This window comes from Hemiscyllium ocellatum, chromosome 19, assembly GCF_020745735.1.
Source record: "Hemiscyllium ocellatum isolate sHemOce1 chromosome 19, sHemOce1.pat.X.cur, whole genome shotgun sequence".
In the NCBI taxonomy this organism is placed as follows: Eukaryota; Metazoa; Chordata; class Chondrichthyes; order Orectolobiformes; family Hemiscylliidae; genus Hemiscyllium; species Hemiscyllium ocellatum.
The window spans coordinates 21,352,682-21,377,777 of NC_083419.1; the positions used below are offsets into that span (position 1 = coordinate 21,352,682).

The following is a 25,096-nucleotide window of genomic DNA, read 5'->3' on the forward strand; positions in this document are numbered from 1 at the left end:
GACCAAATTGATATCGAATAGTTCCTGCTTTAGACTTTATTCTAAGTTTTTTTTGGACAGTAATGGTGTACAGAGATATTGGGAAAAGGCAGGATATTAGCACTATACAATAAAGCTAGTACAGGCAAGATGGACCAAATGGCCTCCTCCTCCATCTTAATAATTTTTGCAAATTCTGTGAATTTTTCCTACCAACCTGTCCCAGCAATGTTTACTACTTGCTCCGATAGTCAGTCATCTGTAAGGTTGTGGTTCCATTCCCCCTCTGAGTTACTGCCTCTCATTAACCAAGGGGCAGCACAGTGGCTCAGTGGTTAGCACTGCTGCCTCACAGCGCCAGGGACCCGGGTTTGATTCCTGCCTTGGGCGACTGTCTGTGTGGAGTTTGCACATTCTCCCTGTGTCTATGTGGGTTTCCTCCAGGTGCTCCGGTTTCCTCCCACAGTCCAAGATGTGCAAGTCAGGTGAATTGGCCATGATAAATTGTCCATAGTGTTAGATGCATTAGTCAGGGGTAAATATAGGGTAGGTAAATGGGCCTGGGTGGGTTACGTTTCGGAGGGTTGATGTGGACTTGTTGGGCCAAAGGGCCTGATTCCATCTAATCTAATCTAACCATCCTTCTCCTGTGCCTGTGTGCCATTGCCCAGCTGTTACAAGTGCTTCCATACAACATTACTCCTTTACCTCTTCTTTTAAAGCAGCAACATCAAAGGAATCATATTCATCATGCCCATCACAGACTCTGCACTGAGGTGAAAAGGCTTTTATTAATTATGTTGGTGCAATTTTATCAAAACCTCTGATTCTTGATTTCAGAGACCTTGGGAATTCAACTCAAGTTGAATTAGAGAGGAAAATAATAAAGGCTGTTCAGTACATCTTTTGTACTTTTTATTGAAAGTCCTTACCCATCAGCCAAGGAAACTTCACCTTCTTTGTCAAATCTATAAATTCAAATGGCTAAAATCATTCAATCAATTACTTCTCATGTATGCGATGCTCAGTTGTCATATCACTGTGCTGGTTCTTACAATAGGACCCATACTCCAGGCTAATGTCCTAGGGAATGTTGTCGAGCAAAGAAACTTTGGGGTGCAGGTTCATAGTTCCTTGAAAGTGAAATTGCAGGTAAACAGGGTGGTGAAAAAGGCATTTGGTATGCTTGCCTTTATTGGTCAGTGCATTGAGTATCGGAGTTGGGTGGTCATGTTGTAGCTCGACAGGACATTGTTTAGGCCACTTTTGGAATACGGTTTCCCTGCTATAGAAAAGATGATGTGAAACTTGAAAGGGTTTAGAAAAGATCGACAAATTTGTTGCCAGTGTTGGAGGGTTTGAGTTATAAGGAGAGGCTGGATAGGCTGAGTGGTAACCTTCAATAAATTTATAAAACCACGAGGGGGATGGATAGGATGAATATCCAAGGTCTTTTCCTCAGAGCAGGGGAATCCAAAACTAGAGAGGATAGGTCTAAGGTGAAAGGGGGAAGTTTTAAAAGGGACCTGGAGGGCGACTTTTTCACACAGGGGGTGGATACACACAATACATTGCCAGAGGAGGTGATGAAGGCTGGTGCAATTACAACATTTAAAAGGCATCTGGATGGGTACATGAATAGGAAGGGTTTCGAGGGATATGAGCCAACTGCTAGCAAATGGGACTAGATTAATTTAGGATATCTGGTTAGTGTGGACAAGTTTGACCAAAGGTCGGTTTCGTGCTGTACATTTCTATAACTCTATAACTGGAATCATACGGTGTCTGAAATGGGTGCTGTGCACAGATTGCAAGATGGGTGAGTCTGACCAACAGTTGATCCTTGGGGCTAATACTAACATTATTTGGGTGGGCCTCAGTCATCTATTGTGGGCTCGCCATTTTATAAGATGCTTGTTGGGTGGTTTGTTGTGTTGGTAGCAGGGTTAAAAGTGAGTTCAGAAGTGGAGCCAGGGTAACAGTGACCCTTGAAAATGCTATGGTTCATGATGCAGCTTTCCTGTTCCTGCTGGCTCCACACTCAACTTTTTTCAAAAAAAGAGTCACAGATTTGGTGGCAGTCACATGGCATGTTTAGGAAAGCTGAGTGGAACAGCTTAAGGACAGCTAATTTCCTGTAAGATTCTAAAGCCAGAGTTAGGCCCTTCTTAGCATATGTATGGGCTTGAACTGTGTAGAAAACTTGACAAATAGGACAATCCAGCACTGAGTTGATTGCTCTCATATGTTAGTATGTGAAATTCGTGTCCTTTTACACCAATTTTCTACTTGTAAAACAGCTGAACTGCTGTCTATAATTTTCCTGACTTCCTTAATACAACAAAGAGAGTCTCTCTTACTCGCAAAAGAATGCAAAGGCTATAAATGTAAAGTGCAAACAGAAAATGCTGGAAGTATTTAATGTGTATTTGCCTGCAGTAGCATATCTTTACCTGATGTGGCATTGTTTATGTTATCCTTTGTAACATAAGAAATTGGACATGGCCACGGCCACATGGAATTGAAAGATCCAAACAATGTTTAGTACAGCTCACTAATATAAGTAAATATTGCACCCATAGGCATTTCCGTGTCTGAGCTAATATCAAGTTACTTGTTACAAAGAGTAGCATGTTTTCATCAGCATGTCATGTTTCAAATGAGCCACCGTAAGATGGTGTTTGAGACCCTTACACCTTAGATCGTCATGTTATGACACAGTGATGATATGAGCATATCCACTAAAGTTATACTGATACATTAACTGGGCTTTGAGTCTATACTTAGCAAATCAAGTCCTCTAGTGAATAGAAAAGCATCATTGATATTTCAGCGCAATGACCTTCAATAATACTCCTGAAAAGATGCCAGTCTGAAACATCAATGCTGTTTCTATCCACACATGCTGCCTGACTTGCAGAGTATTTCCAGCATGTTCTCTCTCCAGTTCAATTTCTCTTGATTGTCCTCTGAGTTGTTACCACACTATATTCATAGAGAGTGGAGGGTAATCATTTGAAAACTCAGCTAGCAGTTGCTATGCCTTTATGCCCACATGAGACATTATTCTGGCTGTAGGTTGAGCTGTTCGATCTTTCTCTGGTGCAGTGAACCACTTTGCTTCGTGCATCCTACTTTATAGTCCCACTTAGAATTGGTTAAAATATTAACGCATCTGACAAGAAACCCGAACTCTCAGCTCGTGCCAGAATGCATGTTGAGTGCCAGGTCGATAGCAAGCAGCTGTAGAAGAGACCTGGAATATTGGTTGCTCCCTTGTCCAATCAGAACAATAGCATTCTCTTGTGAGGTACTGGCCTGCCTCATCCACTAGTTCCTGAATCCAAAAATGATGCTTCTTCCTATCACTGAAGGTTATTTTATTTTATATAGAGGCCAAGTCTTTTTGTTGCCTCTCAACTGTGCACCCAGGGTGTAAAATTCACTGGCTTTTTGCACTAAGTGGCATTCATTTGTCAGTCTTGCTCTCAGATGTTGGAAAATAAAAAGCATTATAAATGCACTGACATCCTGCTAAGAGTACTGAGGTACCATTTGCTTGTTAATGTTGTGTGCTGACAAGTGGGGCTATATTTGGATTTCCAGATGTATTTTAATAAACTCCTAAAGTATAATGCCTTCCCTTGAAAATAGTCAGTTCTAATTTACTGTAAAATAAAACTCTTTGACGTATCATCCACTACAGTGCTTGTAAATTATTTCTCCTTGTCTTTTCTTCTCCCTTACCTCACTTTTTGTCTCATTTTTTAAAAAAAAATTATTTGATGTGACATTAGGTGGTTTATGATTTTTCTGATAAAGGTGTTAGGTGACTGTGAAGTTAAATAAAAATTCAACTATTTTCTACTTATTTTTCTTCTGTACCTTATACCAAAAGTACTGAGAAAGCTTGAGGGCACATTTGATAATTTCATGATATTTAACACAACAGCAATTGATTTTTGTTATTGAACTTGATAGATCGATTCCAGGATATTATTTGCTGAATTTGCTATTCTTGCTGTTTAGACAATGTTCATCTGGATAAATATGCTTAGGGCTCAGCATATTATATTCACCCATTGAATAATTTGCTGACTCCACTATAATCAGAAACCAACAAGATCTACAAATTCCAAATGCATATTTTAATTTAATTTTAATCTGTTAATTCCTGTTTATTGGAATGTTCACTGGCTGCCTTAATTTTCTCAACAAAAACACTTTGAAAGATCTTTGCACTGATTTTGACCAAGGTATCTTAGCGGATGCTGGTCATGTATTTATACTACATAGACTCCACTGGTGGGAAGACTAGAATGCCACACTACCAGGCCATTTGCTTCATTCTTTCATCAGATGGGGGTTTGCTGGCTAGTCCAGCATTTGTTACCCATCGCTAATTGTTGTTGAGAAGGTGGTGGCAAATTACCTACTTGAGCTGCTGCAGTCCATGTGGTAAAAGTGCATGCACCGTACTGTTCAGAAGGAGAGATTCAGGATTTTGATCCAGTGACAATGAAGGATTGGCAATAGATCCATGACTGGATGGTTGGAGAGGAACTAGTCAAAGTTGGTTGCCTTGCATCTGCTGCTCTTGTCCTTCTAGGTAGTGGGTTTGGAAGGTGCTTTTGAAGGATATATTGTGAGTTGCTGCAGTGTAACATTGGTGTCACTATGTTGTGTTGGTGTTGGACGGAGTGAATGTCGGTTTGGAACTGATCAGGTGGACTGCTTGCCCTGGTTGGTGTTGAGCTTTATGAGTGTTGCTAGAGTTGCACTCAGTTAGACAAGCGGATTCTGACTGGTGCCTTGTAGATGGTGGATAAGTCTTGGGAATCAGGAACCAAATTACTTGCCGCAGAATTCCTAGCCTCTCACCTGCTCTTGTTTAGTACTGGCCCAGTTCAGTTTCTGGTCAATGGTAATCCGCTGGATATTTATGAGGGAGGAAATCAACATTGAATGTCAATGTTTGATTACTTTAAGGTGGCTTACTGCTTGGCATTTGTCTGGTGAGAATGTGCCTTGCCAGTTATCAGCCCCAGCCTGAATATTGTACAGGTCTTGCTGTATGTGGACATTGACATCATCAGTATCAGAAGAATCACAAGTGGTTCTGAATTCTGTGCAGTCATCAGAGGACAGTCTCACTTATGACTTTACATCGTTAGGAATGTTGTTGCTGAAATAGCTAAAGTTTTCTGAGGGACTATCATAAGGGATTCTGCAATAATGCCCTGAGACTGAGGTGATTAGCCTCCAATAACGACAACCATCTTATTTTATGCTGGGTATGACCCTGAACAGTAGTTATTTTCCCCTTGATATCAATTGATTTCAATTTAGCTAGGGCTCTGTGGTATCAAACTTGGTCAAATGTTGTCATGATGTTAAGGGCTGTCACTCTCACCTCATGTCTGGAGTTCACTTTTGTTGACCGTGTTTTCATGAAGGCTATAATGACGTCAGGAGCTGTGTGGCCCTGGCAGAACCTAAATTGAGCTTCAGTGAGCTGGTTATTGCCAAGCAAGTGCTGCTTGGTAGCTTTGTTGATGGCATTTTCCATCACTTTACTATTGATCAAGAGTAAACCAATGAGACAGTAATTGACTGGGTTTCGCCTGGGAGAAAGTGAGGATTGCAGACGCTGGAGATCAGAGTCGAAAATGTGGCACTGGAAAAGCACAGCAGGTCAGGCCATATTCAAGGAGCAGGAGAATCAACATTTCAAGTGTAAGCCTGCATGTCTGTCCTGCTTTTTATGGACAAGATATACTTGGGCAATTTTCCACATTGTCAGGTATATGCCAGTGTTATAGCTGTACTGGAGCAGCTTGGCTCTATCAAATACTCTTCCTGAGAGCACTGCAGCATAATTCCAAATGGCATGAAAATTCCCTTGGGAAAGCTGAGGGGTTAAGTGGTAAGAGCAGAAGAGATACATGGCACAGGCTGAGGGGCAACTGCGGAAGTATGAATCTTGGTCCTGAGACAAGTGCTGAAAACACTTAACTATTTGAGTTTGAAATGTTAGCATGCATGAGAAAAGGTTTGAATCTGAATTTGTTCTGATGGTGAACTCCTATTTCACCTGAAGCTGTGTGACAAAGCAGGATATGCAGGTGCTCAGGTACAATAAAACTAACAATATGGCATACTCTGGTGATCTATTGAGATAGGGTCCATGGAAGTAGGCCTTTGATTTGTGTGGGATACAAGTGGATATATTGACTTCTCTTTATTAATACTTAACCTTAAAGTACTGAACACTGATTATGATTCCTTCAGTTAGCTGCTTCAGTATCATAAAAGAGGAAGGGCTAGTACAAAACTGGACAGCAGCCTTGAAGCTGTTCATATGAGTGGACAAACATTCAAAACTATTTATTGATGATTGAAAGAAATGTTCAGTGAAAACATTTGTGATGCGTTGCCAGCACAAACAGTCATTAATATACCTGGTGCCAAAATTAAGCAGTTACCTTTTGGTTCATCTGTGGCACTTGAAGCCATTAATTCTGCTTGTACCTTGTAGAAAGGCAGTTTATTTATGAACATATTCTTGATGCGTTCCATGATGTCTCTGATCAGAATAACATTTCCATGTACACCTTATAAATTGTTTGTCAAACTCTAAACATTGTTTGTATTAATATTTAGGGAGTTGCAAATCAATTAATCCCACTCATTGAAAAGTGAACAGCAGATATTTTAATTGAAGAATGCTGACGCAGGGACTCTGAGAACTAGCGCTGTCCTAATTACCTAATTAGGACAGTAATAGAGTGACATTTTCAGTGGAAGGAATGGATAGATTGTCATTTAATAAACATCAATACAAGCATCAGCCAAGGCTGGGTGTTATTGCTTCAGTTTTATCATTAGAATTTATTATCCAAATGAGTGCTGAACATTTTTTTAAAAATTGGGTTAAATTTGGAGTGGAGGAGTTGTTTGACATTTTATATAGGAGTCAAAACAACTGATTCATTTGTGAGTAGTGCTATGTTCATTATAATGTGGTGTTTAAAAATGTGTTTTCTGTTTAAAAGCTTTAAATGGTTACATCATTGGAGGGTAGAAGAGTTGAGGTGTAAATTATCAAAAGCTAAAGACTTGTCTTCAAATTGTTGATGAGAAAATTCTTGTGCAATCTCTTTTCTGAGTTTTGGAAGGGAGAACTTGGTGCTGAGGGTTGCAAACCATGAACTTGGATTCATCCTTGTCCTGTGCTGAACGGGTTATGGGAAAAGGTGGGGAGCTGCTGTTGTTGGCCTCTGTCTCCTGTGGCCCAAGACTTCATCGCTGTTCAGTGAACCACTTGGAAAATGGAAAATGCATATGGCAGTGTCAAAGTTGAGATGTTAGAAACAGAGGAGAATCATGCTATTCCTGCCCATTAATGAACAATGCATAGACTCACTATCCATGGCTCACATTTTAAGAATAATCATCTAACTCTTGCTTCTGTGCCCCTGACGTTTGTCATGACACCAGTTGTGATGATGCCTGCAACTGCTTACAATTTAAGGCTTTGAAATTCTCTCCCCAAAAATTTACACCTCTTTTCCTTTTTCTTCCTTTTAGACCACTGTCTAAAGCCTATGTTTTTTGACCAGGCTTTTTGTACTTGGCCCTGATATTGCCTTCTATGAGTATTGTGCCAAATTTTGTTTCATAATACTCCTGAGAATGTACCCTGAGATATCTTATTACTGTAAAACTGCTATATAAATGCAAATTCATGTTGATGATATTGTGTTGTGAAACTACTTTCCCATGTGTAACTGTACTGCAATGTGTGTCACATAATTTTGCAAGTGTTAGAGATGAATGGAGCAGATGCGGAGAACACTGAACGTTTTGAACCTGGCAATGGAACCTTTGATAATTGAAGAAAAGCTGGAGGACTAAGGGGAAAATGTTGGAGCAGTTGGATTAATTAGATAGTTCTTACAAAGAGTCACAGAGACTGGGCGGTGAAGAAGGTGTTTGGCACACTTGCCTTCATCAGTCAGAGCATTGAGTACAGAAGTTGGGAAGTCATGTTATGTTTGTACAGGGCGCTGAGGAGGCCACATCTGGAGTACTGCATACAATTCAGGTCACCCTACTGCAGGAAGGATGTTATTAAACTGGAAAGGGTACAGAAAAGATTTACAAAGTTGTAACTGAGACTGGAGGGTTTGAGTTATAATGAGAGGCTGGATAGGCTTTTTCTGCATGGACCGTTGGAGGCTGAAGGGTGACGTTATAGAAGTTTATAAAATCATGAGGGGCATGGATAAGATGAATAGCATACGTCTTTCCCCCAGGTTCGGGGAGTCCAAAACTAGAGTGTAGAGGCTTAAGGTAAGAGGAGAGAGATTTAAATGGGACCTGAGGGCCACCTTTTTCATATAGAGTGTGGTGTGTATAGGAATGAACTTCCAGAGGAAGTGGGGGATGTGGGCACAGTTACAATGTTTAAAAGGAAATGGATAAGAAATATTTGGAGGGATATGGGCCAAGTGCAGACAGGTGGGACTAGTTTAGTTTTGGACTATGCTTGGCATGGATTGTTTGGGCTGAAAAGTCTGTTTCTGACTTTATAATTCAGTGTCCTGGCACAAGGCACAAGGGAATGCATGACCCAAAAATCAGGGGTCATCCATTTAAGACAAAGGCAAGGAGAAATTCTTTTCTCACAGAGGATTGTGAGCCCTTGCACCTCATCTTCCTCAAGACATGGTGGAAGATTTTTAATGATGAGGAGGTGCCGGTGTGGGACTGGGGTGGACAAAGTTTAAAAATCACACAACACCAGGTTACAGTCCAACAGGTTTATTTGGAAGCACTAGCTTTCGAAGCGCTGCTCCTTCATTAGGTAGCTAGGTGGGGCAGGATCATAAGAGACAGAATGTATAGCACAAGATCATAGCGTTATCCAACCGATACGATGTATCATATAAGTTGCATGAAACTATGATCCTTTGATGTAAGTTCTGTGTCTTATGATCCTGCCCCACTAGCTACCTGATGAAAGAGCAGAGCTGCGAAAGCGAGTGCTTCCAAATAAACCTGTTGGACTATAACCTGGTGTTGTGTGATTTTTAACCAGATTCTTGATAATGGACAGGTGAAAGGCTATCAGCGAGAGAGCAGGAATGTGGAACAATCAAATCAATTATGATCTTATTGAATGGCAGATTGGATTTGTGAGGCCAAGTTGCCTACTTCTCCTTCTAACTCATATGTTTGTATGTATTCCACATAAGGGTGAGTCCTGTAAAGGTGGAAATAACATCAGAATGGCTCACTTTTCATATTTCGAAATGTCAACATTTATGTGAAATCAGTGAAGAAATCCAACAAATGCCATTTGCCTTGTCTTTCATCAAATAGAAATGCAGGCAACATGTCCATATATAATGGAGTACACCAGAGAGGAGTGTTTCCTGATAGCCTTTGTAACTGTGATGTACTGATATATCAATGACATTGGCATCAAAATGCTCTAACAGCAAATTGACTATACTACTCAGTGTTAATATTACAGGATCTGTGGGATGGAAGCCCTGATAATAACATTAAGCACTATGCAAATTTCAGCACAACAGTAAATCCGCTGATTAATAATGCAACAACAGCAGTCAGTTGTCAGATGCTTCAGTGACCGTGAAACATTTTGCACTCACTGGGCTGAATTTTCCCAAAAATTGATGAAGTGTCAATTTCAGTGAGTTTCAAGGAGGGTTTCAGTCAGTAAGCTTCAGTGGGTTATCACAATTCATTTCGCACGCCTCATGCCCTAACTGCGTCATGTTCACGCCATTGAACATGCACCAGCGGCAAAGCTACTCTAGGCTTTGTGCTGCTGGTGTTCTATTTAAAGCCTGGCCATGTACCGGGTGTGGGGCGCTGGGGTGGGGGTGGGGGGGCGGGGGGGGGGGGGGGGGGGGGGGCGGGGGCGGGGGGGGGGGGGGGGGGGTGGGGGGGAATGGGGTGCAGTAGCGCTTTGGAAATGCCACTGGGCTAGGTTACCGAGCTTAATGTTCTTGGGACATGGGTTCAAATCCCTACGTGGCAGATTTCAATAAAAATTGTGAATAAAAACCATGCAAACACTGTCAATTGTTTGACTGCTTCACTAATGTCCTGTAGGAAAGGAAATCTGCCATCCTCACCTAGTCTGGATTACAATGTGACTCCAGATCCACAGTAATGTGGCTGATTCTTAACTGCCCTCTGGGCGATTAGGAATGGGCAATAAATGCTGTCCTGGCCAGGGATGCCTATGCCCGGTGAATGAATGAAAAAACATATAGCCAGGAATTACCATTCACCGTAAATGAAACGATGAAGAACAGCTTCTTGAGGAACTTATGTTGCACAGATGGCACTACATTGGGAATTGAGCCTGGATTTCCAATGACCGGATTTTTGCAGAGTAGATGTGAGGGTGACACACAGACCCAGATTTGTAGCAGACTCCGAAGATATTGCCAGTAAATTGAAGATTCTGTTTGCCAATTCTCCTTTGCCTGGCACCCTCCAAAAGCATCCATTTGTTAGATTATTACAAATCTCATGTAACTCCAGGGTAACTGTCAAACTAACCCCCAAATAACCACATACCCTCAACTATATCTTATCCAGACCACAGTCCCTGACCTTACCTCATTCCTTCACAACCCCTGAACTCCCAGTGCATCGACACCCACCACCAATCCAACACCCTTCTCTTGTCAATTACTAAGACCTGACACCTGTTCCCATACCTGTGACCTAACATCCCTGCCCCCTCCACTGGACCCAACCCACCTGCCCCACTCCAGGTCCCGCTTTCCCTTCCCTGCCATTAGACCTGACCCCTTTTCCATGCCACCAGAGCCTCGATACATTTATGGATTGAGGATTGAGAGATTCCATACACATCCCCAGTGGATCCTCAAGAAACAGCCAATTGCATAAGTGTTTAGCACAGCTGTAACCCTAGTGACAGCCCCTGGGATAGGATGGTCACCCACCCTTTCAGTTTGCTCCACCCAAGGACACAGTTCTGTGACAGTGTTTTGGGACATTGTCATTCAATGCTGGCAAACTGCCTCGCTCACCTGAATGACAGACTCTGGGCCTCCTGTATGTCTTTTGCATCCCATCCTGAGGGAGCCTTTCACTGCAGCCTCTCCATGTATAGGCTGCTCAATAGCCACTGGAGATTGCGTCTGGTTTTCTGATTGTCCTCCATTTCTCTGCGTACAGCAGCCACATGGAAGATAAACTGCTGCTGCATTGGATTCACGGTTTCATTTGGCAAATAATATGGGAATGTCAGAAACAAAACAACTCTTAATATAATGAGCATTCGGCATTCACATCAAATACATCATGATAGTTTAGTGTAGTTTTCCATACATTGGGCATGGAGGACTCCATTGAGTCTGTGTGGACCTTTGAAACAGTAGGCCCTTATTTTGATGTATGCAGCACAAATCACGTAGCGCAAACACAGTAGGAGACTGTAAGTAGGGTCTGATTGCTGAAACATTCGCAGCATCCCACCCCAACCTGTGTGCTCTTGCACTTTACGAATATTACGAATTGTTCAAGGTGAGAGGAAATCAGCCATACGCCCTTGAATAGTCTATGGATTTTGGATTGCCTTTATGAATTGGAGTCATCTTTGATTACCTCTGCTTCATAGAGATGACTGTCATCAATCTGTGTTGACCAATGACATAGTCAAGATTGCTTGTGACCAGGATTTTTATTTAATACAATAGGTCACAGCAAGTATTTCACATGAAGAATCCTCTGCTTACTTATGTCTTTAACCTGTACCATGTAAGTGGCTAATTAGTGCAACTAATGGGCCTCCCATTGTGGACAAGTATAGCCCCGTCCTTGGACAGAAAAGAAACACTCAGTCTCAGTCTGGGCGAGGTGGCAGTCATTTTCATCTCCATTGTGTCTGTGCATTATCCCCCTGATATGGAGGTACTGGTGTTGGACTGGGGTGGACAAAGTCAAAAATCACATGGCACTGGACTGTAGTCCAACAAGTTAAAATGAAGCCACAAACTCTCGCAGCCTCACTCCTTCTTTGGGCAGCTGAAGAAGAAGCGGGGCTCCAAAAGCTTGTGGCTTCAAATAAACCTGCCGGACTATAATCCGATGTAATGTGGTTTTTGACTTTGCAGTTTAGTTGAGGGTGAAAGGCAACACAGGAAGCATTTTGCAGATTAAGTTACAGTCTCAACGTGACCACCAAAATGTTTATGTTGCTTTCTTCCTTGCACTCCTATCAACCCCATCAATTCTGAGCTTCCCCATCCTCTCACCCTCTTCTTTCATTTAAATCTTCATATCTCCCCACATTACTCCTGAGTCCTAGGCCTACAGCTTAGTTATGTGAGTCATCCTGAAGCCCTGTCCCATGTTGAAGCCAATGTGATGGTGACTATTGCTAATTACCCTTCAAACCCCTTATACACATGATGTAATCCATGTCCTCCAATGCATTGTTATCTCTTGTATTTTGATGTTTCACCCCTTCATCGTTACTGTCCTCTTTGTATCCAGCATGCGGCTTCCAATTCCCACAATTTTAACTTCTTACACCACAGCAGTGGCGCCTGATAAGCCTTCTCATACAGAACACGAGAACTGACTGTGGTCCATCCTTGACTGACTTGGAACGACAGTCTCCACTGATGACTGACTGGTGCCCTGACTGGTCTCTGTGCAGCACGTGGGCTGACTTAACACCAAACCTGATGCACTGGACCTGAGGATTGCCCTGACCCACTCCAGCAACTGCAGTGATACAGATCCTCTAACCATAAACATCCTGAGCAGCTGATTGAATGTGTTCAAACTTCTGTACTGGGTTCAGACAATGCTCTTGATTGGCTGCGGTGGGACCCTCTGATGGACAACCGTCAGCTTGACTTGGCTGTGGACTGCTCCCCTTAGATTTTGAAACATAGTTGTTTGTTTTCTATGCGCTTGCCATGTAAGGTGCTGGTACGTGCTGCAGGCATGAGACTGACATAGCATGGTGATGTCAAACACCTTGACTGACCATTGATGGAAACCAGGACAAGCTGTCTGTGAATGCTTAAAAGCAAGGAGTGATATAAATACTAAGATAAAGTGAGGTCTGCAGATGCTGGACATCAAATTCGAGAGTGTGTTGCTGGAAAAATACAGCGGGTCAGGCAGCATGCGAGGAGCAGGAGAATCAACCAGGCCAGAGCACTTCATCAGGAATGAGGCTGGGAGCCTCAGGGGTGGAGAGATAAATGGGAGAGGGTTGGGGGTGGAGAGAAGGTGACTAAGTGTGCAATAGGTGGATGGAGGTGGGAGTGAAGGTGATAGGAAGGTGGAGCAGATAGGTGGGAAAGAAGATTGACAGATGGGACAGGTCATGAGGACGGTGCTGAGCTGGAAGGTTGGAACTGGGGTAAGGTTTGGGGAGGGGAAATGAGGAAAGTGGTGAAGTCCACATTGATGCCCTGGTTTTGAAAGGTCCCGAGATGGAAGATGAGGCGTTCTTCCTCCAGGCATCAGGTGGTGAGGGAGTGGCGATAGAGGAGACCCAGAACCTGCATGTCATCGGCAGAGTGGGAGGGGTAGTTGAACCATTTGGCCACGGGACATTGGGGGTGATTGGTCAGGAGATGTTCCCTCAAGCGCTCTGTGAGAAGGTGTCCAGTCTCTCCAGTGTAGAGGAACTGGGGAGAGCAAATGGGATAGCATTTTTGCAGGAGGTGGGGTGTGTGGAGGTGTGGGAGTCAGTGGTTTTGTAAAAAAATGTCAGTGCTGAGTCCGTCCTTGTGGATGGAGCTGGAACCTACCTCTGCAAAAATGCAATCCCTTATTCCCAATTCCTCCGCCTCTACAGCATGGCTCCCAGGAGGACCAATTCCACCACAGAACACACCAGATGGCCTCCTTTAAAGACTGAAATTTCCCCTCCCACGTGGTTGAAGATGCCCTCCAACACATCTCATCCATGTCCCACATCCCTGCCCTCGAATCCCACATCCCTGCCCTCGAACCCCACCTCTCCAACCTCAACAAGGACAGAACACCCCTAGCACTTACCTTCCACCCCACCAACCTCCACATAAATTGCATCATCTGCTGACATTTCCACCACCTACAAATGGACCCCACCACCAGGCATATGTTTCCCTCTCCAACCCTTTCTGCTTTCCGCAAAGACTGTTCCCCCCATGACTACCTGGTCAGGTCCATGTCTCCTAACAAACCACCCTCTCCTCCTGGCACCTTTTCCTGCCACTGCAGGCATAGCAAAACTTGCGTCCACACCTCCCACCTCACCTCCATCCAAGGCTCCAAAGGAGCCTTCCACATCCATCAAAGTTTCACCTGCGCTTCCACACATGTCATTTATAGTATCCATTGCTCCCGATGTGGTCTCCTCGATATTGAGGAGACTGGACACCTTCTCGCAGAGCGCTTTAGGGAACTTCCCCGGGACACCTGCACCAATCAACCTCAATGCCCCATGGTTGAACATTTCAACTCCCCTTCCCACTCTGCCAAGGACATGCAGGTCCTGGGTCTCCTCAATCGTTACTCCCTCACTACCTGATGCCTCATTTTCCATCTCAGGACCCTTCAACCCCAGGGCATCAATGTAGACTTCACCACTTTCCTAATTTTCCCTCCCCCCACCTTACCCCAGTTCCAACCTTCCAGTTCAGCACCGCCCTCATGACCTGTCCCACCTGTCAATCTCTTCGAGTAAAAAATGAGGTCTGCAGATGCTGGAGATCACAGCTGCAAACGTGTTGCTGGTCAAAGCACAGCAGGTTAGGCAGCATCTCGGGAATAGAGAATTCGACGTTTCGAGCATAAGCCCTTCATCAGGATTCCTGATGAAGGGCTTATGCTTGAAACGTCGAATTCTCTAATCCTGAGATGCTGCCTAACCTGCTGTGCTTTGACCAGCAACACATTTCCACCTGTCAATCTTCCTTCCCACCTATATGCTCCACTCTCCTCTCTGACTTATCACCTTTACCCCCACCTCCACCCACCTATTGCACTCTCAGCTACCTTCCCCCCAGCCCCTCCACCCTTCCTTTTATTTCTCCACCCCTGATGCTCCCCAGCCTCATTCCTGATGAAGGGCTCTGGCTCGAAACGTCAATTCTCCTGCTCCTCGCCTGTTGCTAACCTGCTGTGCTCTTCCAGCAACATACTCTCGATAAATACTAAGGTGGCAGTTCCTTTTTAATGAGGTAGGAATATGCAAAAAGGCAAAGGAAGGCAGGGATGCTTTGAGCATTCAAGTCGGTGAATGAGCATGAAGACAACAAGCTAAGAGCTCTGAGATGCATCCTCTTTCAATGCATGGGGTTGGTGTCTTGTCCCTGTGAGCAAAGTGGCTAACAGCAACAGCACACTGAAAGGCTTTGGTGCACTCTACAGTGGAATGAAAAGGTGAACTCTATTACAAGTGGATTGGAGTTGTGCCAAGATGGTGAGGCAGATGCTTGTTTGATATTCATGGCTGAAGAATACATACAGTCCCACCCATGGAGGATTCCTGGAATATTGGGAAATACTGACCAAGATGGAGGCCTGGGTGAGCAAGCAACAAGCTGGAGCTGCCAGGTACCCTCTCGGCAATTGATGCTGTGTAGATTCCACTGCATGGAGACTAGCAAGCTCTTTATAAATGAGGTGAGATTAGGTAGTAATGAGATGTCAGTAGGCGTCTCGCCACTTACGAGTGTGATTCTCATCTCTTCATTAAAACCTTGAATGGAAAACCAAACCTTCTGCCTTGATGTTCAGAATTTCATTTTTCAATTCTTGCCATTGCTCACATTGTTCAGGGACTGCACAGCTGCTGCCCACTGTCTTTCTAATTGCTAAATGAGAAAGTAAAATGTTAGTGGGATGGTGGAGGGGAAGTGGGTTTTGTGGGTGTAGAATAGACATTGAACCAGTCTTTAATGTAAGCATCCATCCCTGGCCTTCTGGAAGGAGGCATATGCTAAAATTTAAAAGAAAAGTCAACATGCTTATTCAGCCAATATTTGAATACTTCAAATTGTGAATGTAAGCTTTATGTCATTGCAATATAATAACATCAATTTGAATAAGTCACAAACGCAATGAAGACTCGATACTCAGCCAACATAATGCTGTCGCCCTTCCAAAGAGCCCAATGGCTGTTATACTTGAATGCTCCTCCATTTGTTTATCATAAGATACCTTCAGGCTGTTTTCTACAATGACAGTTTTTTGAGAGTTTGCCATGCTCCAGCTTTGAAGGCAAATATTAACACTTAAATACATTGCAGCTGCACAGTGTATACTTTAGCATCTTTTCTACCCAGTCGCATCTTAGTGCTAAGTAATGACCTTTCAGTTTATTTCCCAGTTGATATGGCAACCACTGCCACACTCATTGATTCATCTATACTTAGCTGCTTTTTTATTAAAGGGTGACGTACAGCATTATAAATTTATGACACCAACTATTGCCGCCAGAATACTAAATCTACGCATCAAATTGCTATGTATATGACTGTTGAAGTTTTTGTAAATCTATGCCCCATGGTGTAGACCCTGGTAAAGCAGACTGCAGAATCTACTCCCTAGTATTGTGGACTTCTCTCTTATTTGAGGATTCCAGTCCTTTGAGTCCCAATGCTGTAAATGTGACCTGAGGTAAAATGTCCTCTTTTCTTCAGTGATGTTCGAAGGTATCAGATCTTGCAACTTTGCAAGGTGGACTTTTTCGGACTGCCTGCCTGCCTTTTATGTGACTGACTGACTGACATTAGAAGAAACATGCAGTGAGGCATATCTCGTATTGCCAATCTGATAGTTTCAAATTGGAAACTCAGGTGATCATCATACTTTCTGGAAAGTAATGTGTCTGCTTGGTCGTTTTTTTTGATTCAATGTAAATGCTTGAATAGACAACAATGAAAACATGCCAGGTAGTACTGACAAATAGTTAACACATTTGTCAAAAATCTCTCTCTGTGCTGTTTTAGCTAGGGTGAGGCATTAACCTGTTTTAATAGAGTGATTTAAATTTTCTACATTAAACGAATATATTTCAGATGAATATGAAAGAAGTGCATTGATTATAATCAATCTGAGTTGTAGGGAGAGTTTGGACAAGTTTGAACATTTTTCTTTAGAGCGTAGGAGACTGAGGGGGAACATAATAGAGATATATGAGATTATGAGAGGCATGGGTAGGGTGAATGCACTCAGTCTTTTTCCCAGGGTTCGGGATCAAGGAAAGAGGACACCATTTTGAGGTTAGAGGGGAAAGAATAAAAGGGAAACAGAGGGGCAACCTTTTTACACAGAGCGTAGTATTCATATGGAATGAGTTGCTGTCAGAAGTGGTTGAGGCAGGTACATTAACAACATTTAAAAGGCATTTGGACAAATACATGGATAGGAAAGGATTAGAAGGATATGGGTAAAGTGCAGGGAAATGTGGTTAGCGTGGACAGATATTTTGGTCGGCATAGACCAGTTTGGGCCAAAGGGCCTGTCTCTGTGCTGTAGGACTCCATGACTCTTTCTGTAATAGTGTGATTTTAGGGACAATTTACTTCTTTCAGCCTTGATTCTACTTCAGTTCCTTAGCCATATCAGTGTTTTATACAACAAGATCCATTTGTCAAATGAGTCAGCAAAAGATTTTCAGAGATTTGTGGATGTTTTATTGTAAATTTATAGTAAAGTACTGTTATGATCCCAGCAGATGTTACTACTGAAATCTGCTTTGATAAATCCTTTTTAAAAATTTAATGTGAAATTCTTTCAATGAAACACAATTATGCAATGTTGCCGGTTGGTTTTAATAATAGAGCATTTTTTATGCAAAAGAAATGAAGACAAAATAGAATATACAAAGCCACTTAATACATAACATAGTCTGAAAGATTTCAAAATCAATATAATCCCATCTATCTCTACAACATCACTTTGCAATTCAAACACTGGGGAGAGTTGTCTTCTCTATTACATCTACCAGTTTGACTTATCTGTTTCTTCAAATTCCCAGTCTTGAGAGTTAGACGGCCTTTTTCTTGATTGGTCACACAATTGACCTTAGACTTTCTCAACTTCAAGTAACCCCTTCAAGGTTCTAACCAGCCACTTCTGATCTGGAACTTCCATATAAAATCTTTACACTGAGGTAATCTATTATTTTCTGACCTTTCTAAACTAAATCCTTACTCCAGGAGGAGGAATAGTTTTCCTATCAATTGTGTGTGTGAATGTAAGTGTAAAGCAGTCATATATTACTGCACCCTCGGTCTGCTTTCAAAACTTGATAGCACTGTGCATTAAGAACTCAGCATTATTGCAAATCAGCCTTTTTAGATTACGTACAGTGTGGAAACAGGCCCTTCAGCCCAACAAGTCCACACCGATCCGCCAAAGCGTAACCCACCCATACCCCTACATTTACCCCTTACCTAATACTAGGGGCAATTTAGCATGGCCAATTCACCTGACCTGCACATCTTTGGACTGTGGGAGGAAACCGGAGCACCCGGAGGAAACCCACGCAGACACGGGGAGAACGTGCAAACTCCACACAGTCAGTCACCTGAGGTGGGAATTGAACCCGGGTCTCTGGCGCTGTGAGGCAGCAGTGCTAACCACTGTGCCACCGTGCCGCCCGTATAATATGTAAGGTTCCACCGAGATTTGAACTCGGATCGCTGGATTCAGAGTCCAGAGTCCAGATTACATCATGGAACCCCCGTTAACAGCCTGTTCAGAAATGCTGAAATACACTTCTAGAACAGGTGGGACACAAATCCAGACCTAGTCCACAGTGGGGATATGACCACAGCACCACAAGAGCTGATACTTTGTACTTCCAATCACCCTGTTCAAACATGTTCTTATGTGGTATGTCATTTGGCTGACATCAGTATTTATGAAATTTCACAGAGGAGAAAATGGTAATGAATTATCATCCCTGAATCAAAGGTAAGTAACACTTTCATTTACATGGCCTTACTTTTGTCTGCTTTGACCAGGACACTGAAATGTCCAGTTCAGCCAATCGATGATCTACATTGCTGTGATAGATCACTATCTGGCAGGTCATAATTGAATGTATCTAAAACGAAGATACTGGAGGACTGACTTAAGTCTCTGTAGCTTACACAATATTTTCTTGCTATCACCCTTGTCATATTTGCCCTCAAATCCATCTGTTTCATGAGGATTTTCACATTGTTGACTCTTTAACATTGATCATTTCCTAATATTTGGAGTCACACTGGAATCGTCCTGGAATTAAACCCTCTGAATTTCTGAAAGTAACTTGTCAGTTTTCATCAGAGTCCTGCATTCACATTGGCTTGGAACTCAATTAAAACTGCCCCTCCCCACTCATATCATCTTGCAGCAATTTTACTCTTATATGTGTCCCTGAAACAAAACCTCTTTGACTTGAGAGTCTTCCATGGAGAAAGTGAGGACTGCCGATGCTGGAGGTCAGAGCTGAAAACTGTATTGCTGGAAAAGCGCAACAGGTCAGGCAGCATCAAGGAAGCAGGAGAATTGACGTTTCGGGCATAAAGCCCTTCTTCAGGAATGAGGAGGGCGTGCTAAGCAGGCTAAGATAAAAGGTCTTTTTTAAGAGCTTCAGGGTAGAGGAGATGACCTGAGGGTGCAGTGAGAGAGGGACTCACTGAGATACTTGTAGAGGGAGGAGGAGAGCTTCTTCAAGGAAAGCATTCTTGCAAGAGGATTCGCAGTAGGTTTTATCTTAGCCTGCTTGGCGCATCCTCCTCATTCCTGAAGAAGGGCTTATGCCCAAAATGTCGATTCTCCTGCTCCTTTGATGCTGATAGAGTCTTCCATCCAAAGTCCCATTCATTTCTGGTTTCTCTAGTCCCTGCTGCAGAAGGATCTTAGATGTCTGTAAGGCAGATGGAAAAATGAGAAGAAGTGTGGTTTTCCACCCACCATATTACTACAGAACTCCCAACATATCCTGCAAAGGTAGCTAGAAACAATGGTCTCCCGAAATGTTTTTTCAGTGCAATAGCCATTGGTTCAAAAAGAAAAACTAAACACCCATCAAAACCAAAAGTCTGGCTGTGTGCATGATCCAATAGTTTAAATGGCAACACAGACTCTGGAGTTACTATTAACCTTTTATGTAACCAATTCCACATTTTTCTTAGTATTTTGAAGAAGGGTCTCTGCACCCAAAACGTTAACTCTGTTTCTCTCTCTACAGATGCTGCCAGAACTGCTGAGTTTCTCAAACAATTTCTGTTTATGTTTTAGACTTCCAGTATACACCATTATTTGGACTTTAAAAAATATTTTTACTATGTACTGATTGTCCATCTCATTAAATGTATCGTACATTGGCCATGCCTTGTAGGCCTCCAGCAAGTTATTCTTTTTGTAAACTCTGCCCATAAATTAGATTAGAATCTGTCCTTTTCGGTATCCATGCCTTTTACATTGACTTTGAAAGATAGTTTATTCATAATTTTACTCCTTCCTAATAAGAATAAAACCAAACTCCCACCTTCCTGCTTTTTGGACAGGGTCCATATCTCTGCCTCATTCCTCCACGGTTCATATGGTTCTAATTCTGAAAATGCAAAGTGGATTATCATAATTCATGATCCTGCAGTATGACTCATATTAAAAAGCCATCCGGAGCTTTGCTTCTGCTGGAAACAGGAATAACCTTCTACTTTCTATTTCTTCCAACCTGAACAGATCACTGTTAATCCTCTGCTACCATGGTTTACACTGCAATATTGATAATGTTGAATTAGGCAGCAGAAGGCATTTAGACATTTACAAAAGTTTCAGTGTAAATCTGCAGTGTATTACAAACATGAATTTTCAGCTTTATCTTCCAGACCCTTTCCCGGACTTAATATCAAGGCACTGTCCCTAATCCTAATGCTAACTCTAACCCCTCTTCACTTTACATTTATTGTTCATATTTGAAGTCAGGTGCTGAGTAACCAAAGTGAGCATCAGTGAGTAGTTTATTGCTGAACAAATGCAGTAGCCATTAGTTCGCAAAGAGCAATCAAACACCTGTCAAAACCAAATGCGTGTCTTTGTACATGATCTAGCAGTTTAAATGGCAGCGCAAACTCTGGAATTATCAAGTGCAGCTTGATAACACTGTCACTGACAGCTTCCATCACCTTGTTAATGATCGGGATTAGACTGATGGGGCAGTGATTGGCCGGGTCGGATTTATTCTACTTGATGTGTACAGCCCTCACCTGGGTAGATGCCTGTGGTGTGGTTGCTCTGGGAAAGCCTGGCTAGGGGTGAGGCTAATTCTGGAGCTCAGGTCTTCAGTACTGTGACTGCAATGTGCTCAGGGCATATCGGCTTTCCAGTTTGCAGTGTTTTCGACTGTTTATTGATAGCACTTGGTCTGAATCGAATCGGCTGAAGACTGGAAACTGAGATGCTGGAGAGCTCAAGAGGCAGCTGCATAACAAGGAACAGTGAAAGCGCCTGCCATACTGTCTTTCATTATCACTCAATGGTGTTACTTACCCTGTCAGTATAAAGCTGGCTTGAGGGGCCTTTTGGGCTGCTTTGGCAGTGTCCCTAAACCCGGACTGGGAGGCCTGGGTTCAAGTCCCATCAGTTCCAGAACCGTGTATTAACATTGCTCAACACGTTGGTTAGAAAATACATAGTGCTAGCTAAATACCATCCTTAATTCTCCACAATTAATATGCAAATGCAAATTACCCTGGAATTCTGAAATAGAAACAGGAAATGTGAGAAATGTTCAGGCACTCTGGCAGCATCTGTGATGGGAGAGACAGATTATCACTGGATATTACTGTGGGGTGAATCTTATAATTATCATCTCTTGCATCACCACAAGCAATGTTAGTTCCAAGTAGAGCAATATTAAACAAGGAAGCTCTGCAATGACAATTTGCCCTGGGCAGCTTAGACAATATGGGAGTTGGACTTGTGTTAAACCCGTCCCCCCAATCTAGGAAGAAATGTAGCCACCAACCACCCCCCCCCCCCCCCCCCCCCCCCCCCCGCAACAAAAAATGCAATTACCCAGTAGCTTGAGCTGTTCTGGTAGCACCAATACTCAGTAGTGGCTACTGCTGAGACTGCCAGGAGGCCCACAGAGATTGAGAATAGATGCCGGAGCTAGGCACCTAGTGGTGGGCATCTTATGCCATGGGGATAAGAGGCACCAGGTTTTCAATGCCAGATGGGGAGACACAAACATGTTGGTTAAGGAGCCCTTAATTAACAGGATTCCTGTGCCTCCACGTCCTCCACATACTTCTGACCTTTTGGATATAGTTGTTTTAAAAAAAAAGGCCTTGCCTTTCTCACCTGTCTGCCACTAGTCAATGTATTATGCCATTTGAGGCACTCTATAGGCCTAAAGGTTGGCAAGCTTGTGGGTGCCTTACCAACTAAAATCTCCTGTTATGGTAACTGGGTTGTGCTCCTGTACTCAAAATATGCCCCCTGTGGGGAGGGGCACACATCATAAAGCCCGACTTTCCAGGTCAACAGCAGGTCTTTGTGATCATGCTGACTTTCGTTTCAACATCTACATTCACCACAAAGTGCATGTAAAATGCAATCTCCTTGTTTTTGTCACTTGTTATCACTGTTCCCTTTGTGCCAATACTTTGCTCTGAGTCTGAGTCTGATACTCCCAGAAGGTGCTCTCTGAGTGAGGTGGAGATGTATAGTTGGTGGCTGGAGTGGCAGACTCCGAGTTTTTAAGCCTGAGACTTCTCTTGGTCCATGAAAGCACCTTCTATCAATCCGTCTCTTGCAATATACATGGACTCAAATCCAATCTGAACCAAACACATGCAAAAACTTAAACATGACAAGCTAAGCACTACCCACTAGAAAAATAGTGACATCTATCATCCCACAAGGACCAAGATTACATCAACTGACAGGCCATTAACATTCTGTAGAAATCTTGGTTTCTCTCTTCCTGAAATAGCTGTCAGATTTGATTTTGATCGATTTTAGTTCGGCAAGGGTTATGAGTAACATGGGTAGATGGAGTTAAGAATTGGATCTGTCATGATCTCCTTGCATAACAGAGCTGACTCAAGGAGCTGAAGAACTTCCACCTGTTCCTGTTTTTCAATCAGACTTGTATCATGAAAGAGTGAACTGAGTGCAGTTTGAAAAGAATTCTAAGAAAGTTTCTTGTATAATTTGTGAAAAGCAATCGATAAGTATGTAGATAAGTAAGCATTTCTCTCTCTTCCTAACACTATTCATGCCTCATTTTATAATATTTTAAGTCATGTTTTGTAATATTTTGTGTCATGTAAACTCAATTGCATTTTTAATTTTATTGTTGACATCAGCTCTGAGGTGCGCTGAGACTATATTGGAGAATGTGGGTGGATTAGCAAATTATCTACCCTCTGCCTCAGCAATTAGAACATTTGCTGAAACAAAATTGCAGTTAGAAGTAGCATATGGGCTTAAAACTCCCTTATTAACTGAAAAGTAGGAGAATGTGACCTACTAATTTTAAAAGAAAAGTATATGGCTGTGATGTTTGTAACTTTTAGAATTTCATAAACTCATAGTTATCGAGTCATACACAGCAGAAACAAACCCGTTGATCCAACCAGTTCATGCCAAACATTATCCCAAACAAAATTAGTCCTGCCTGCCTGCTCCTGACCCATATCCCATCAAACATTTCCTAATCATGTATTTATCCAAATGTTGTAATTTTACCCACGTCCACCACTTCCTCAGGAAGTTCATTCTGCATCCAAACCACCCCCTGTATAATCAATTTACCCCTCATGTTTTTTTTTAACTCTCTCTCCTCTCACCTTAAGAATGTACTCCCTAATCTTAAAATCCCCCATCCTAGGGAAAATACAACTGCCATTAACTCTACCCAAACTTCTCGTTATTTTATAAACTTCTGTAAGATTATTTCTCAACCTCCTACGCTCCAGTGAAAAACGTCCATGCCTATTCAGCCTTTCTTTATAACTCAAACGTTCAACACTCAGCAACATCATGAAAGATTTCTAACAACAATTGCCAAGTTTTAAGATCATACTTTCACAAATTGTGTAGAATGTATTCGCTGCTGAATTCTGCATATTGAGAGAATGGAGTTAGCTCTGTCTAAGTGACTAATAAATGCTTTTCTGGCAATTTTTCACCATGGCAACAGGATGTTGAAGTTTATCAATCAAATCTGTTTCTGTCTGCACAAATGCTGCCACACCCGCTGAGTTTCTCCAGCACTTTCTGTTGTTTTACCAAGGCACCTGTAAGTGTGTGGAAATCTCTGTTTTCACTAAACACTTGTTATTTACAGATAATGGGAGATTTCCTTCTATCAGCTGAGTCTGTAGTTAGAGTAAACTTGGTACAAGACCAGATGGTAGAATAGGGTGTTAGAGTACCAACTCTCACAATTCTTTATAAGTCTTGATCGTGCTGCTATGAGATGGAACAAATAGGGAGTACTTTACCTTGGGGAGGAAACAATGGTCACAAAGCTGAGTGAAGTCATATGGCTCATAAATATCACCCCCGCCCAACAGAAGACCATGCTAACCCTTCCTTACCATCACAACACGTTGCTGCTCCTTATTTATGCACTGTATTAATGCCCTCTACAGCTGTAATCAGAGGTCTTCTCCAGTTCTTGATCATTCTTTGTTTAGCAATCTTCTTCTTGATCTCTGCATTGAACTTATCTGTTGTTAATGTTTACCTGTGTTCTTTTGCTGTACAATCACAGGGAAAATTGTAATAATGCTCAGGATTAACATTTTCTGTTCTAATTGACATCTCATATATCTTCATAAAGTTCCTTCTTATTTGGCTACTTACAAGGCTGAAGAGTTAATTGATTGAATTTTTAACTGAATGTGATGGGGAGGGATTGGCAGGATGGAAGTGAATGCTATTTTATCAATCCTGTCCAATGTTACATTAAAGTTCATTGACAACACTCATTTACCTCCCTGTAGCTGGTTTTGCAACTGAGCTGGTGGAGAGACAGAACTGAGTTTTCCACCCTGTCAGGTAGAGTTGGTAGGTAAAC

At 42.5% G+C, this 25,096-nt stretch overlaps 1 protein-coding gene across 1 annotated transcript in view; it reads left to right on the top strand.

Annotated features, from left to right (window-relative positions):
• Positions 1-25,096, top strand: part of LOC132824658 (thyrotropin-releasing hormone-degrading ectoenzyme-like) — a 106,766-nt gene that overhangs the window by 39,449 nt on the left and 42,221 nt on the right. The window lies entirely within an intron of this gene.